Raw genomic sequence first — 13,228 nt, forward strand, 5'->3', positions numbered from 1 at the left:
TTCTGACCTGGCTCACTGGCATCAAAGGGTCGGCCTTCTCCCAGCTGAAGGGGATACCACAGGAGTGTTGATCACATTGGACTCCTTAATATTGTTCTAACATCTGAGAGGGACCAATCCCTCAACTAACCAGAGCCCAAATACACATACACACCCATGGTGCTGAGGTGGAGCACACATCAAAGAGGGTGTGCATTTCTTAGGCTCCCTTTAGTTTGTGAATGTAACAACTTTCTTTGAGGAGGTCTGCGGGTTTGAATCCAACCCATTTGCTCAGCCAGCATCATGGGAAGACAGTGGTCCCTCACTGATGGGCATCACAGCCCTACTTTCCAATGTGGCTGCACTATGTAGAACTCACTGTGCCATTTAGACTGGGCTTCTCATTATCCCTAACATCAATGCTCTCTGTCCTGTCTGTAAGGGCATGTGTCCTATTTAAAGCGGCTTCCTTGTAGACGAGGTCTTTTTTTTTTTTTTTTTTGACCAAAAATTCCAGTTTGAGAAGAAGGAAAAAAGGGTTGTTTTTTTTTTTTTTTTTTTTTGTTTTTTTGAGGAGGGGGTTTTTTTTTTAGCCCTGGCTTTCTTGGAACTCACTCTGTAGACCAGGCTGGCCTCAAACTCAGAAATCCGCCTGCCTCTGCCTCCCAAGTGCTGGGATTAAAGGTGCGCGCCACCACGCCCAGCCTTTTGTCCTTATTCTTTGCCTTAATTTTATATTTTATGAGTCTGTTCTCTCTCCTCTTTTCATTCAGGCTGCAATCCTTTAGGAATAGTTAGAGTTTGCAAAAATTAGTTTACAACTAAGACATTTTGTTTTCCAGTATCAGTGTGCTGTCATATAGACCCTGCAAATGTCTCTCCCCCCACCCCTTCCTCATAACATGTCTGTTGCTCTTCCTTCATCCCACTGGATTATCCAGCTGCTGATAATAAACACCAGTCATATGATAACAAGCTCTACTGACCGTGCCCTCCAATCACTAAACAGTGATACTCTTGTCCTTCCAGAGTTGCCTTCGGGTAAATTCTTACCTGCCAGATTTCTGAAGAGCAAGAAAAGTTGGGGGCTGGAGAAATGGCTCAACAAAGAGTGCCCCAAGCTCTTCCAGGGCCCCTAGTTTGATCCCCAGCACCCGTAAACCCAGCTTCAGGGGCTCTGACAACATCTTCTGGCGTCCACAGGCTCTCACATATATACTCTGACATGCAAATCTACACTCTCAAGCTCACATTCATACACTCACCATACTCTCACACATACATGTAAACACATACACTCACTCTTACACACATCACACATACACCATACACTCAAACACATAACACTCACACAATACACTCATAAATTCACACTTACACACACACACACACATACATTCACACTTACACACATACACCCACACTTGCTTACATACACCCATACTTGCATATATGCACATATACACTCACACACAAATACACTCACACTTATATACATATACTCACAAATATACACATATACATATACACTCACACATACACATATACACTCAGAGAAACACATATACATTCACACAAATACACATATACTGTCTCTCATACATACAGTCACATACCACATACACTCACACTTATATACAATACTAACACATATACAATACACTCATACATACACATAAACTCACAGAAACACATGTAAACTCATACAAATGTACATACACTGTCACACATTCACACACATATGCACACATGCACTCATACACATACCTCTTACACATACACATATACACTCACAAGTACACATGCACACTCACGATATATACATACACTGCCACATATACACACACTCACACAATACACTCATAAACTCACACATATACACATAGACTCACACACTCACACACATGCTCCCTTACACATCCACAAATACTCTCACACATATATTAAAAATCCTTAAAAATTGCTTAAAAAGTAAGCAAAGGTAAAGACTTTTTCTTGGGGCTGGTGAAATGGCTCAGCTGGTAAGGGCACTGACTGTTCTCCCAAAGGTCCTGAGTTCAAATCCCAGCAACCACATGGTGGCTCACAACCACCTGTAATGAGACAACCTCTTCTGGTGTGTCTGAAGTCAGCTACAGTGTACTTATGTATAATAATAAATAAATAGTTTTTTTTAAAAAAAGATTTTATCTTACCTTTATTTATTACTTGATATCATTATTGTTTTTAACTTAAGAAATATAAAATATTTGGAGAACTACATACCAACAAATTGTTGATATTAAATAGACTGGTTTCTATTACTTGTACCATAGGACCGATCAGACCAGAAACAGAAAGATACACCACGTGTCCTGTGACTGTGCCGGTGAAGAACTTAAAAGCTGCATACAGTATTTCACTTAGTGACTTCCTGACTTGATCTCCTGATCGATATGCCTCTTAAAACACTGACTGACATTTATTGTAAACTAAGAGGAAGGCAATATTGTTTTCTTAATTCGGTCCCACTTTGAGATGCCATGGCTTGAATATCACAAGCTTCCCCTAATCCAGCCCAGTCCAGGTGTTAAATGGCTGTTCCTCAGGACGACATTACTGGGAGGTGAAGAGTCCACCGGACTCTGGGCTTAGTCGAACGTGATGGGGAGTGTATCCTTTGAGAGGACTGTGGAGCTCTTTTCATTCCCCTCTCCTGCCTCAAGGACAAGACAAGTACTTTTGCTCTATCATGACCTTACTCGGTACTGCGTTGGCTTGCCACAGCTTCCTAAGCCTGGGACAGTTAATCATTGACTACCATGTCCCACCTGTGCGTCAAAAGAAAACCTATCTGTGTAAGTTATCTCAGGTACTTTGAGTCACGATAGAAAGGTGATGACCAACGTATATCCTTTTGATTACTTTTTCCAATTCCCTCATTTGAGTTTGTCTGAGAAAGTCTTTATTTATTATACCTATTTTTTTTTTTTTTTGCAAAGGGACAAATGCTAGAACTTTATTGAAAGTGTGTTAAAATGATCTATTTTCCCTTTCATGCCTTTGGAAGAATAATTTGATTGAATAGAATTTCATTTAATTTTTTGTTTTTGTTTTGGTTTTGTTGTTGTTGTTGTTGTTGTTGTTGTTTTCGAGACAGGGTTTCTCTGTAGCCCTGGCTGTCCTGGAACTCACTCTGTAGACCAGGCTGGCCTCGAACTCAGAAATTCACCTGNCTCTGCCTCCCAAGTGCTGGGATCAAAGGTGTGCGCCACCACGTCTGGCTTATTTAAATTTTTTGTCTGTATGTGCATGTCTGTGTGTGTGTGTGTGTGTGTGTGTGTGTGTGTGTGTATCTCTTTCTCTGTGTGTATGCATGTGTATGGGGAGGTCAGAAGGCAACTTATTGTGAGAGTTAATCCGCCCCTAACAAGTGGGTGCTGGGATCAAACTCAGGCCATCGGGCTTGGGGCTTGGTAACAGGTACGGTTACTTGCTGAACCAGGCTGCCAGGTTTTTGTGTGTGTGTGTTTTTGTTTTTTTTTTAAGAATTTAAATGTTTATGCCACTCTTTTCCTATATAGTTTCTGAAGGTAAACCAAATATAACCTTGGCTCTGTTTGTTTTAAGACGGGATCTCACCCCATAAACCGGGTTTGCCTAGCGACCAGGCCAGCCTTGAACTCACAGAGTTCACGAGCCTTCCTCCGCCTCCTGAGCCTCGGGGTTAATCCCATGCACGACCACACCCTTCTAATTTTCACTCCTCCTCGTAAAGCGATTATGTGTGCTGGGCTCAAGGGGCCTGCCTCAGGGGAGACACTCGGAACTTGTCTTCTCCGTTTCTCTGAGCTTCCTGCCTCTGTAGCTTGCAAGACACCTCAGCTGTTATTTCTTGGCATATTCATGTCCTTGGCTCCCTGTACTCTCTTGTCATTAAGTCTATGTTAAGTCCTCACGATTATCCCACAATTACAAAGTTTCTTCTCCGTTTTCCCATTTGTAGAAGTTTCTATAGCCATCTTTGAACTCAATGATTTTTTTTTTTAACGTTTTCAGTCTTCTCTTGAGTCTACCAGAGCATCCCTAACCTCCGTCTCAGTGTGTCTTCTAACCTGACAAGTATTTCCTTATGATTCTTCTTAGTTTCTGGGTCCCTGCTTGTATGAGCAGGCTGAGAGTCGCTTCGCGCCTTGGTTCCTTAGATCATCACTGTATGTGATTACTTAATTGGGCTACAGGATGCCCCAGCAGCTGGTCGGAGGTCACTTCTGGTCTTGTGTCTTACAGGCCTCCCGTGGGAGATAAGTGCCTCTTACAGTGCTCAGTGAGGCCATCTTCCCACACAGGGACGGCAGTTACAGACTGTCCTGTTTAGATGGACGCTATGTACCCTGCAGGTCCTTGCTCTTTGGACATCACAACCTTCTCCCACATCCTCAGCAGATAGCCCCACATTCCAGATGAGGACAAAACATCAGGCTCTGGGTTTTTTTTTCCCTCTAATTTGATTAACTTTGATGTTTGCTGTCTTTTTTCCGTTCGGTTCAGCTAAGTGTTGATCTTATCTTTTTGAAGAATTAACCCCTTTGTTTCATGGATTTTTTTTTTAAAGGATTTTATGTATGTGAGAACACTGTAGCTGTACAGCGGTTGTAAGCCTTCATGTGGTTCTTGGGAATTAAATTTTAAGGACCTCTGCTCACTCCAGTCAACCCTGCTCACTCCGGTCAACTCCACTTGCTCAGTCCCTGCTCTCTTCGGCTCAAAGATTTATTTATTATTTTACATAAGTACACTGTAGCTGTCTTCTGACACACTAGAAGAGGGCGTCAGATCTCATTATGGGTGGTTGTGAGCCACCATATGGTTGCTGGGATTTGAACTCAGGACTTTCGGAAGAGCAGTCTTACCTGCTGAGCCATCTCGCCAACTCCTTCATAGATGTTTTTATATCTTTCTTTTAGTCTGTATTTTGTTCATCTTGGCCTGGGTGCCTATTATTTCTGCAGATGTGCGGCTTATTTTGCTCTTCTTTTCTTAGACCTTCAGAAGAACCGTTGTGTATTTTCTTGCTGATTTTTCTATGCAGGTCCTCAAGAACTATTGTTAAAGTCACCTTGGCTGCACCTCTAAGCTTTGGCTAAATTGTTTCTATTCTCATTTAATTTTAGGAATTTTCAGTTTCCCCACAGATCACTTAAGAGTCAGTTGTTCAATCTCTTTGGTGGTTTTGTTTGTTTGTTGTTGTTTTGCTTGCTATTGTTTTTTTTCCTGTTATGATACGATTATGCAGAATGAATTCTTTCTTCTTTTGTATTTTTTGGTATTTGATAAGATATGCCTTATGGTTCAAAATGTGATCTAGTTAATAGAATGTTTCATAGGCTACGGAGGAGACTGTGTATTCCACAGCTATCAGATAGAAGATTCTATAGGTACTGGTTGAGTTCATACGACCTATGGTGAACTCTAACTCTGAAGTTTTCTTGTTGAATTTTTTTGTATGTGTCATCCATTGATGTGGTGGGGTGTTGAAGTCACCCAGTATCACTGTATACAGATAACTCATCTGTTACTTTATGTCCAGTTAAACTTTTAAAAATGAAACTAAGTGCAGTAATATTGCATGCATATGCATTTTGTTGTTGTTGTTGTTTTGTTTGTTTTGTTTTTTCAAGACAGGGTTTCTCTGTGTAGCCCTGGCTGTCCTGGAACTCACTTTGTAGACCAGGCTGGCCTCAAACTCAGAAATCCGCCTGCCTCTGCCTCCCAAGTGCTGGGATTAAAGGCGTGTGCCCCCACTGCCCAGCACATATACATTTATAATGGCTCAATTTCCTTTATGTATTGATTTCTTAATTAATTAAGAAACAGTCACGGGCTGGAGAGATGGCTCAATGGTTAAGAACACTGACTGCTCTTCTGAAGGTCCCGAGTTTAAATCCCAGCAATCACATGGTGGCTCACAACCATCTTTAATGAGATCTGATGCCCTCTTCTGGAGTGTCTGAAGACAGCTACAGTACTTAAAAAAAACAAAAACAAAAAACAAAAAACTTAAAAAAGAAACAGTCACATGTCTTATTTGTTCATGCTTGTATTTATGGTCTACTTTCCCAATTGTGAGTGTAGTTATCCCTGCTTGTTCTTGGTTTCTATTTGCTTGATACACACACACACACACACACACACACACACACACACACATATATATACACACATACATATACATTCATATTCACATATACACATATACATACACATACATATATACATATACATACATATGTATTCATATACAAATATATTCATATCCATACATATTCATTTGCTTGCAACTAACGAATCTTTATTTCCCTCATGAGAGCAGTAATTAGTTCACATTCACCTTCCTTGCCCAGTAATTCAGATGAAAAACCCAGAAAGATTAGTAAAGAAAAGTGTAAGAATGACACCATCCTAAATTTTTTAAAAATATGTTTAAGGTTGAAAAATGTTTTAAGTTTATAATTCCCAATAGGGAAACATTATTTGAATGAATAACCTAATGGCAAACCTTGATAAAATGTCTCAGACGCATTTGATGCAGAAGGTTAGGGATTATCCTGGTGAGGTCAGAGATACACCGTTGGTTTGTTTCGTTTGTTTTGTTTTTTTAATTTATCTCATGTATATGAGTGTTCAGCTGCACGTACACCTGCCTACCAGAAGAGGCCACTGGATTCTATTAAAGATAGCTGTGAGCCACCGTGTTGTTCTTGGGGATTGAGGGTGGTTGTGAAACACCACGTGGTTGCTGAGAATTGAACTTAAGACCCCTGGAAGAGCAGTCAGTGTTTTTAACCATGGAGCCACCTCCCTCGCCCCACTGGTTTGTATTATTGCAGCACCCAGTAAGTGAGCTAACCTGCTTTTCTTTCAGCAAGGGCTTTGTTTGACATTATGATTGACTTTCAAACATGGCTGTCAGTATAGTGATGAGATCCATAACCTTTGGGTCGCTCTGATATCTTGATAAATATGTGCTGGGTTCTGGGCCACATCCTAGAAAGCCACCATGACTTCAGGATCCTGAGTGGCTATAAGAACCTCTCTCTGATCACTGAGGATTTCAGCAAGTCCAGGCATTCCTGACAGTCCTGGCATGCCCCCTCCTGTTCCAGGCATGTCTCCAGGGAAATTACCAGGCATTCCCCGAGGAAAACCACCTGGAAAAGAGCCACACTGAGCTCCAGATTGTCTTCTGGTGGCTTCGCGCTCTCTCGTGTTCCCCTGGAGCCTCCTACACTTTTCCTATTACTTTATCTCTTCCTCTTTACGTTTTCGCTCACCCTTCCTCTGATTTCAGCACAGTTTTGAACCCGAGGTTGGATTTCTTTCAGCATTTCACGGGCATCCTTGTCATAATCCAGTTTCCAGGCAAGGGCAAGATCATGAGCTGCTGCTTCTCAGTGACCCAGGAGTCTGTGCACTTTCCCTTGCCATTTGTATGGCTGAGCTGAATCAGAGTTTATTTCAGTGGCTCTGTCAAGGCTTGGGATGGAAGCATTTGGCTTCTGTCATTTGAGGAAGACACTGACTCTCTCGGAGTGTGGAACAGCCAGGCGAGGGTTTATCTTGATGGCGTCAGTTTGTGAACAAGTCAATGGCTTTTCTACAGCTCACCTTCCTCTAGGGCTTCAGTGGCAGCCCCACCCCCACCCCTGCCCCTTTTCGTTTGCTTGGTCCATTATCTCAGTTATCTCTGCGTTTCCATCTCCTGTTTCTTGAGGGGCATCACTGTTAATCTCTAGATTGCTCTCCTCACTTGATGGTCCATCTGTCTTTGTTTTCTTCTGTCTTATTATCTCTTCTTTCTTCTTTGATATTTTCTTCTGATTTAGCTTTGTGCGTAGTGGGGGGGGGGGCGCGGGGATCCTTACCTCCCAAGCTCTCTCCCTCAGGAAGCGCATTTCCTCGAGGGTGCAGGATGCTCCAATCCTGCTCTGGATCCTGTCCGAAGCTCGCTCACTTTGCGGGGACCCACAGCTGGGAGGTGGGAGGCGGCTCAACTTGTTTGAGTAGAAGGCATTTGCTTGATGTATTGACTTCCATCTTTTTCTTTTGGTCTGCGGGTGTCTTACAGACAGCAAACAGTTGGATATTGTTTTTCAATGTACTTTAATTCCCTAGCACTCCTTGGTCTTATTCTCTACAAATCATTCAATTTATTCTCATTTGATTTAATTCTTTTCCCCCTGGTGTGTACAGAATTTCCTGTCTGAGTTCCTGTCCTGCCTTAGTTAGGGTTTCATTGCTGTGAAGGGACAACATGACCAAGGTAACTCTTACAAAAGCAAAATGTTTAATTGGGGCTGACTCACAGTTTCAGAGGTTCAGTCCATTATCATCATGGTGGGAAACATGGCCGCATGCAGGCCGACATGGTGCTGGAGGAGCTGAGAGTTCTACTTCTTGATCAGAAGGCAGCCAGGAGGAGGGGCTATTCCACACTGGGCGGAGCTTGAGCGTCAGAAGATCTCAAAGCCCGCCTAAGTAGTGACCCACTTCCTCCAACAAGGCCATACCTACTGGATTAAGGCCACACCCACTCCAACAAGGCCACACCCACCCCAACAAAACCACACCTACTCCAACAAGACCACATCTCCTACTAGTGCTGTTTCCTGTGGTTCAAGCATATTCAAACCATTACACATTACACATGACTTAGAAGGTTAGAAAGAGATGAGGCTGCCTGCTATTTGACTCATGGAGCTTGCTGCATTATTGGGTTTTGCTTATCTTGTGATGAAAAACATTGGCTTTTGGAGAGGCAAGAAGATAGTGATACCTGTGTGTAGCTTGTTCTGTCTTCAATCTGCCTCTGTAACACTGTCCCAGTAAAACTGCCTTATTCCTGTCTCTCCTCCTTTCTCTCTGCACGGCTCTCTTAAGTAGCTTCTCTGCTCTTGTAAGAGTTGGGTGTATCCTATTCTGTCAAATCTTTCTCTGATTTGTCATTTTTCAAACACAGTTACTTCCTTTTACAAAGTAACTTTACCTTCATTGCTTGGGATTAAAGATGAGGACTGAGGGTGTGTCTGTATTCCTGCCAGAGGGATTAAAGTGTGTGCTAAGGCTGAGCCACACCACAACTAGACACAGTTTTTTTTTTTTTTTCAGTAAACAACACAATCTTGGAGTTCACAGTGTGATCAGATAGTCTGCAACATTTAACCACTAACTCATGTCTATAGCCTCTTTGCTCATGGTTTAAAAAATCTGGTTGAAACTAGTTGTTTAGCCTGGTTTCATTCTCCTGTTTTTTTTTTTTCTTTTTTAAAGATTTATTTATGTTTTATATGTGTGAGTACACTGTCACTGTCTTCAGACACTCCAGAAGAGGGCATCAGATCCCATTACAGATGGTTGTGAGCCACCATGTGATTGATGGGAATTGAACTCAGGACCTCTAGAAGAGCAGTCAGTGCTCTTAACCACTGAGCCATCTCTCCAGTTCCTGTTGCCATAAATGCTGTGTTTTATAAGTGCTCTTGCTATCCAATAGACACTTTATCTAGACTTATTTAAAATCATCTTACCTATTCGTTCTGGACATGGTGGCACAGAACCATCGTTCTATTACTTGGGAGGCTGAGGTGGGACAAGTATCAGTTTGAAGCCAGCCTGGGAAACCTGTGAGAGACTGTCTCAAAGCAAAACATGAACGAAAAACAACCAACCAAAATTACCTTAACTATTCCTGTTCTTCTAAAAAAAAATCTTTGAGGACAATCGCTCAGTGTAGCATGAAAGGCTCTAGTTTTCTTTTCAGCGAGATTACTTTGAATCCATAGATTAATTGTGGGAAGAACTGATCCAGGACAAAAAGAATGTTTACTTGGAATTTTTCCTCTGTTTATAAATAGGATTGCCCTACAGTTTTCTTTGTTCTGTCAGCGTGTTGCACCTCATTTTCAGGTTTGGAATGGTTGTGGTTAATCGGGGTCCTGTGCTTTTTGTTAATTTTTCTCTCACAGCCCTGGCTAGGTTTCCTACCCTCACCTAGCCCCTTACCTAAGGAGACCCTCAGTCTATCTTCATAGCTCATCCAATCTGCTCTCGATTCCCCCGGAAATCATTCTCTGATGTCACTTCCCATTACAAACAACACTGGACATTCTAAAATCTATTGCAAGTGCCTTTTATGTCTCCAGAAGTTCCACAAACCCTTTCTTAGTTGTGATGGTCATTTCTATTTAACAAACGGATCTTGACTATATGTTAAAGCCTCTGGAATGGCGTTTAAGTTATCAAGGGACATGGAGGGTTTTGACATCAAACGTCTCTTCTACCTTACATAGTCTTTTTGAGAGGAAGTTTGGCCCTCACGCTTTGTAAACAGGTCTCTCTGCCTGGACAAGGACCCATCTCTGAATTTCTATGCTAAGGAAAAGTGAGAACTGAATACTTAGTTTAATTGGCAGCTCAATCCTCAGGATGGTAGAACTTTCTTTGTGTTCTCTAGAAGCAGCTGAGATGTCTCTCTTTAGAGTATTTCAGTCTCTGCGACAGCTTGGAATGTTCTCGCTAAGAAAAATGTGTGACGTATTCTCACTCCAGAACATCAACAGTCATTTCCTAGTAACCAAGGAAGGGACTTTAAAGATGCTGCCCTCCATTAACCCAAGGGTTTGCTCTTCTTTCTACTGATACAACGGCACGAGGAGAGTGTTAGCCCACAATGGGGGCAGGGGTGCACACCAGCACTCCCTGACTTCAACACCATGCTGATCATGTTCCTCCATAGTTACTGTCAATACTTTTCTTCTCCAGCCTGATTTTACACTCACTTTCACTCTGCGCAGTGCCTTGATAGACAGTCCTGTTGGTTAAGATGAACTAAATAGATCAAGAAACAGACCAGAGGCTGAGAAGTAGCCAGAGATGGCGGTAATTCCGTGCGTTCTAGAGTTAGGCTTATTTGCTGTAAGCCAGGCACCTCCTCCCCCCTCCTCCCCCTTCCTTTTCTTCCCATAAATGTCTCCTGGTGGTTTCTGGGTGCAGCAGAGAGCAGAGATGTGGAACTGGAGACCCAGGTTGTAGTTCTGGCTTGCCCATTTATGTTCTTTGAGACTCAACATTAAGTTGAAAAACAGGACTGAAGTTTCTGCAGACTAAATGAACAAGAGATAAGGAGTCAGAGCTATACAGAAGGTGAGGAAGCCCATGGGTCTTGCCTTTTGGATGCAATCAACAGATTTCTAGCTTTGGGAGTGAAGCTGCAAGGCAGAGGTTGTGTTTTAGAGGCAAGCCTACTTATGAATGGTCTTCCCAATGACTTTCAAGGTTACAACGTTTCTGGCTTGCTCCCCTTTTGAAATAAAGACAGTGCTGCAATCTGCCACATGTGGTGGCATAGCAGTGCTGCCATGAAATGTTCCTTTTGATGCTATCGGGCTTCTGGCTTCTCTTTCCTACCCTGTTACTGCTGGAGATCTCGGTATGCCTGGCCAAAGTTGACAACTGTCTAGATACCGTTGGGTCAGTTCATCCCTGTGCTAGCTAGATTTTATGTCAACTTGACACAGCTGGAGTCATCTGAGAAGAAGGAACCTCAGCTGAGAAACTGCCCCTACCAGACTGACCTGTGGGCAAACCTGTGGTGTATTTTCTTGATTGATAATTGGTGTGAGAGCGCCCATAGCACTGTGAGTGGGGCTGCCCCTGGCCTCTTGGTCCTGGGTGCTATAAAAAAAAAAAAAAGCAGGCTGAGCAAAGCCACGAGGAGCAAATCACTAAGCACCCCCAAACCCCACACAGTCTCTGTATCAGTTCCTGCCTCCAGGTTCCTACCCTGGTTGAGTTCTTGCCCTTTCTTGGCTCAGCAATGGAGTATGACCTGAGATTTATCGTCTGCAATGAACCCTTCCCTTCCCAAGTTGTTTATGGTACGGTGTTCTATCACAATAACAACAGACACTTGACCTTGCAATTTTTCTTTCTTTCTTTCTTTCTTTCTTTCTTTCTTTCTTTCTTTCTTTCTTTCTTTCTTTCTTTTTTTTTAAAGATTTATTTTATGTGTATGAGTACACTGTCGCTGTCTTCAGACATACCAGAAGAGGGCATCAGATCCATTACAGATGGTTGTGAGCCACCCTGTGGTTGCTGGGAATCGAACTCAGGACCTCTGGAAGAGCAGTCAGTGCTCTTAACTACCGAGCCATCTCTCTAGCCCCCTGCCATGCCTTTTCTATGATAATGGGCTGTATTCTCACACTGTGAGCCTATACAAGCCTCCTTCACCCCTTAAGGTACATTTGGTCACAGCAAAGAGGAGAGTAATATATGTCCCAGCTAGTCAGTCTTCTGCATGCTAGAGATAAGCCTGTTAACATGGAACTGTAATTTGGTGGGGTACCTGTAACTTGGTGAAATGAAGGGACATATAAGATGCCGTTGGAGGCCATACAGAGAGGCCCTGAGCCTAGGAGGTAGATGGGGCAGAACATTTCTAGAAACTTCAGTCTGCAGTTCCTCCCCTGTGACTTCATGTCCAAGTTCCCATGCTGGCTTAGAGATATGGTCGGCTTATTTCCTCTGCCACTGTCATATGTCATTGAAAGAAAAGCCATGGAACGGATTCCTTTAATATCCAAACGTTATTTTATGCTCTAAAACACTTAGTGTCCCAATATATAGTCCATACATATCAAGTAACGCAGAATAATGGCTGTTTGCTGATAGCCCTCGGCGGTGCCTGTGATGACAGGGTCTTGTTTTGTTTTATTTTGTTTTGTTTTTCAAGACAGGGTTTCTCTGTGTAGCCCTGGCTGTCCTGGAACTCACTCTGTAGACCAGGCTGGCCTCGAACTCAGAAATCTGCTTGTCTCTGCCTCCCAAGTGCTGGGATTAAAGGCATGTGCCACCACGCCTGGCTTTGCCTTTTATCTTGAAGGAGGTAGTATTACTGGGTCTCGTGCTTACTAAAAGCACATATTCATGTCACCAAGGGACACCCCACACTCACTAAAAAAATTTTTTTTAAGTAATCATCTTTTCCCCAGCTTTTCCTCAGTAAAAAAATCAATATAATTCTCATTTTACCTGACAATTCTCAAAAGAAGCTTCACCAGCTTACTGCCTTGTCAGTTTCTGCATCGGAGAATATGATGTCCACAGTGTTTTAGAGCCCTGGAAGGTTTTATCCTTGACTGTATGTCCACAGGAAGCAGAACGATTTTTGTAGCCGGGCGTGGTGGCGCACACCTTTAATCCCAGC

At 42.7% G+C, this 13,228-nt stretch overlaps 1 pseudogene; it reads right to left on the reverse strand.

The window, feature by feature from the left end:
* Positions 1 to 6,904: 6,904 nt before the first annotated feature.
* LOC110326065 lies at positions 6,905 to 9,565 on the reverse strand (annotated as a pseudogene).
* Between the last annotated feature and the right edge of the window lie 3,663 nt (positions 9,566 to 13,228).

The sequence above is a fragment of the Mus pahari genome, chromosome 9 (assembly GCF_900095145.1).
Source record: "Mus pahari chromosome 9, PAHARI_EIJ_v1.1, whole genome shotgun sequence".
Classification (NCBI taxonomy): Eukaryota; Metazoa; Chordata; class Mammalia; order Rodentia; family Muridae; genus Mus; species Mus pahari.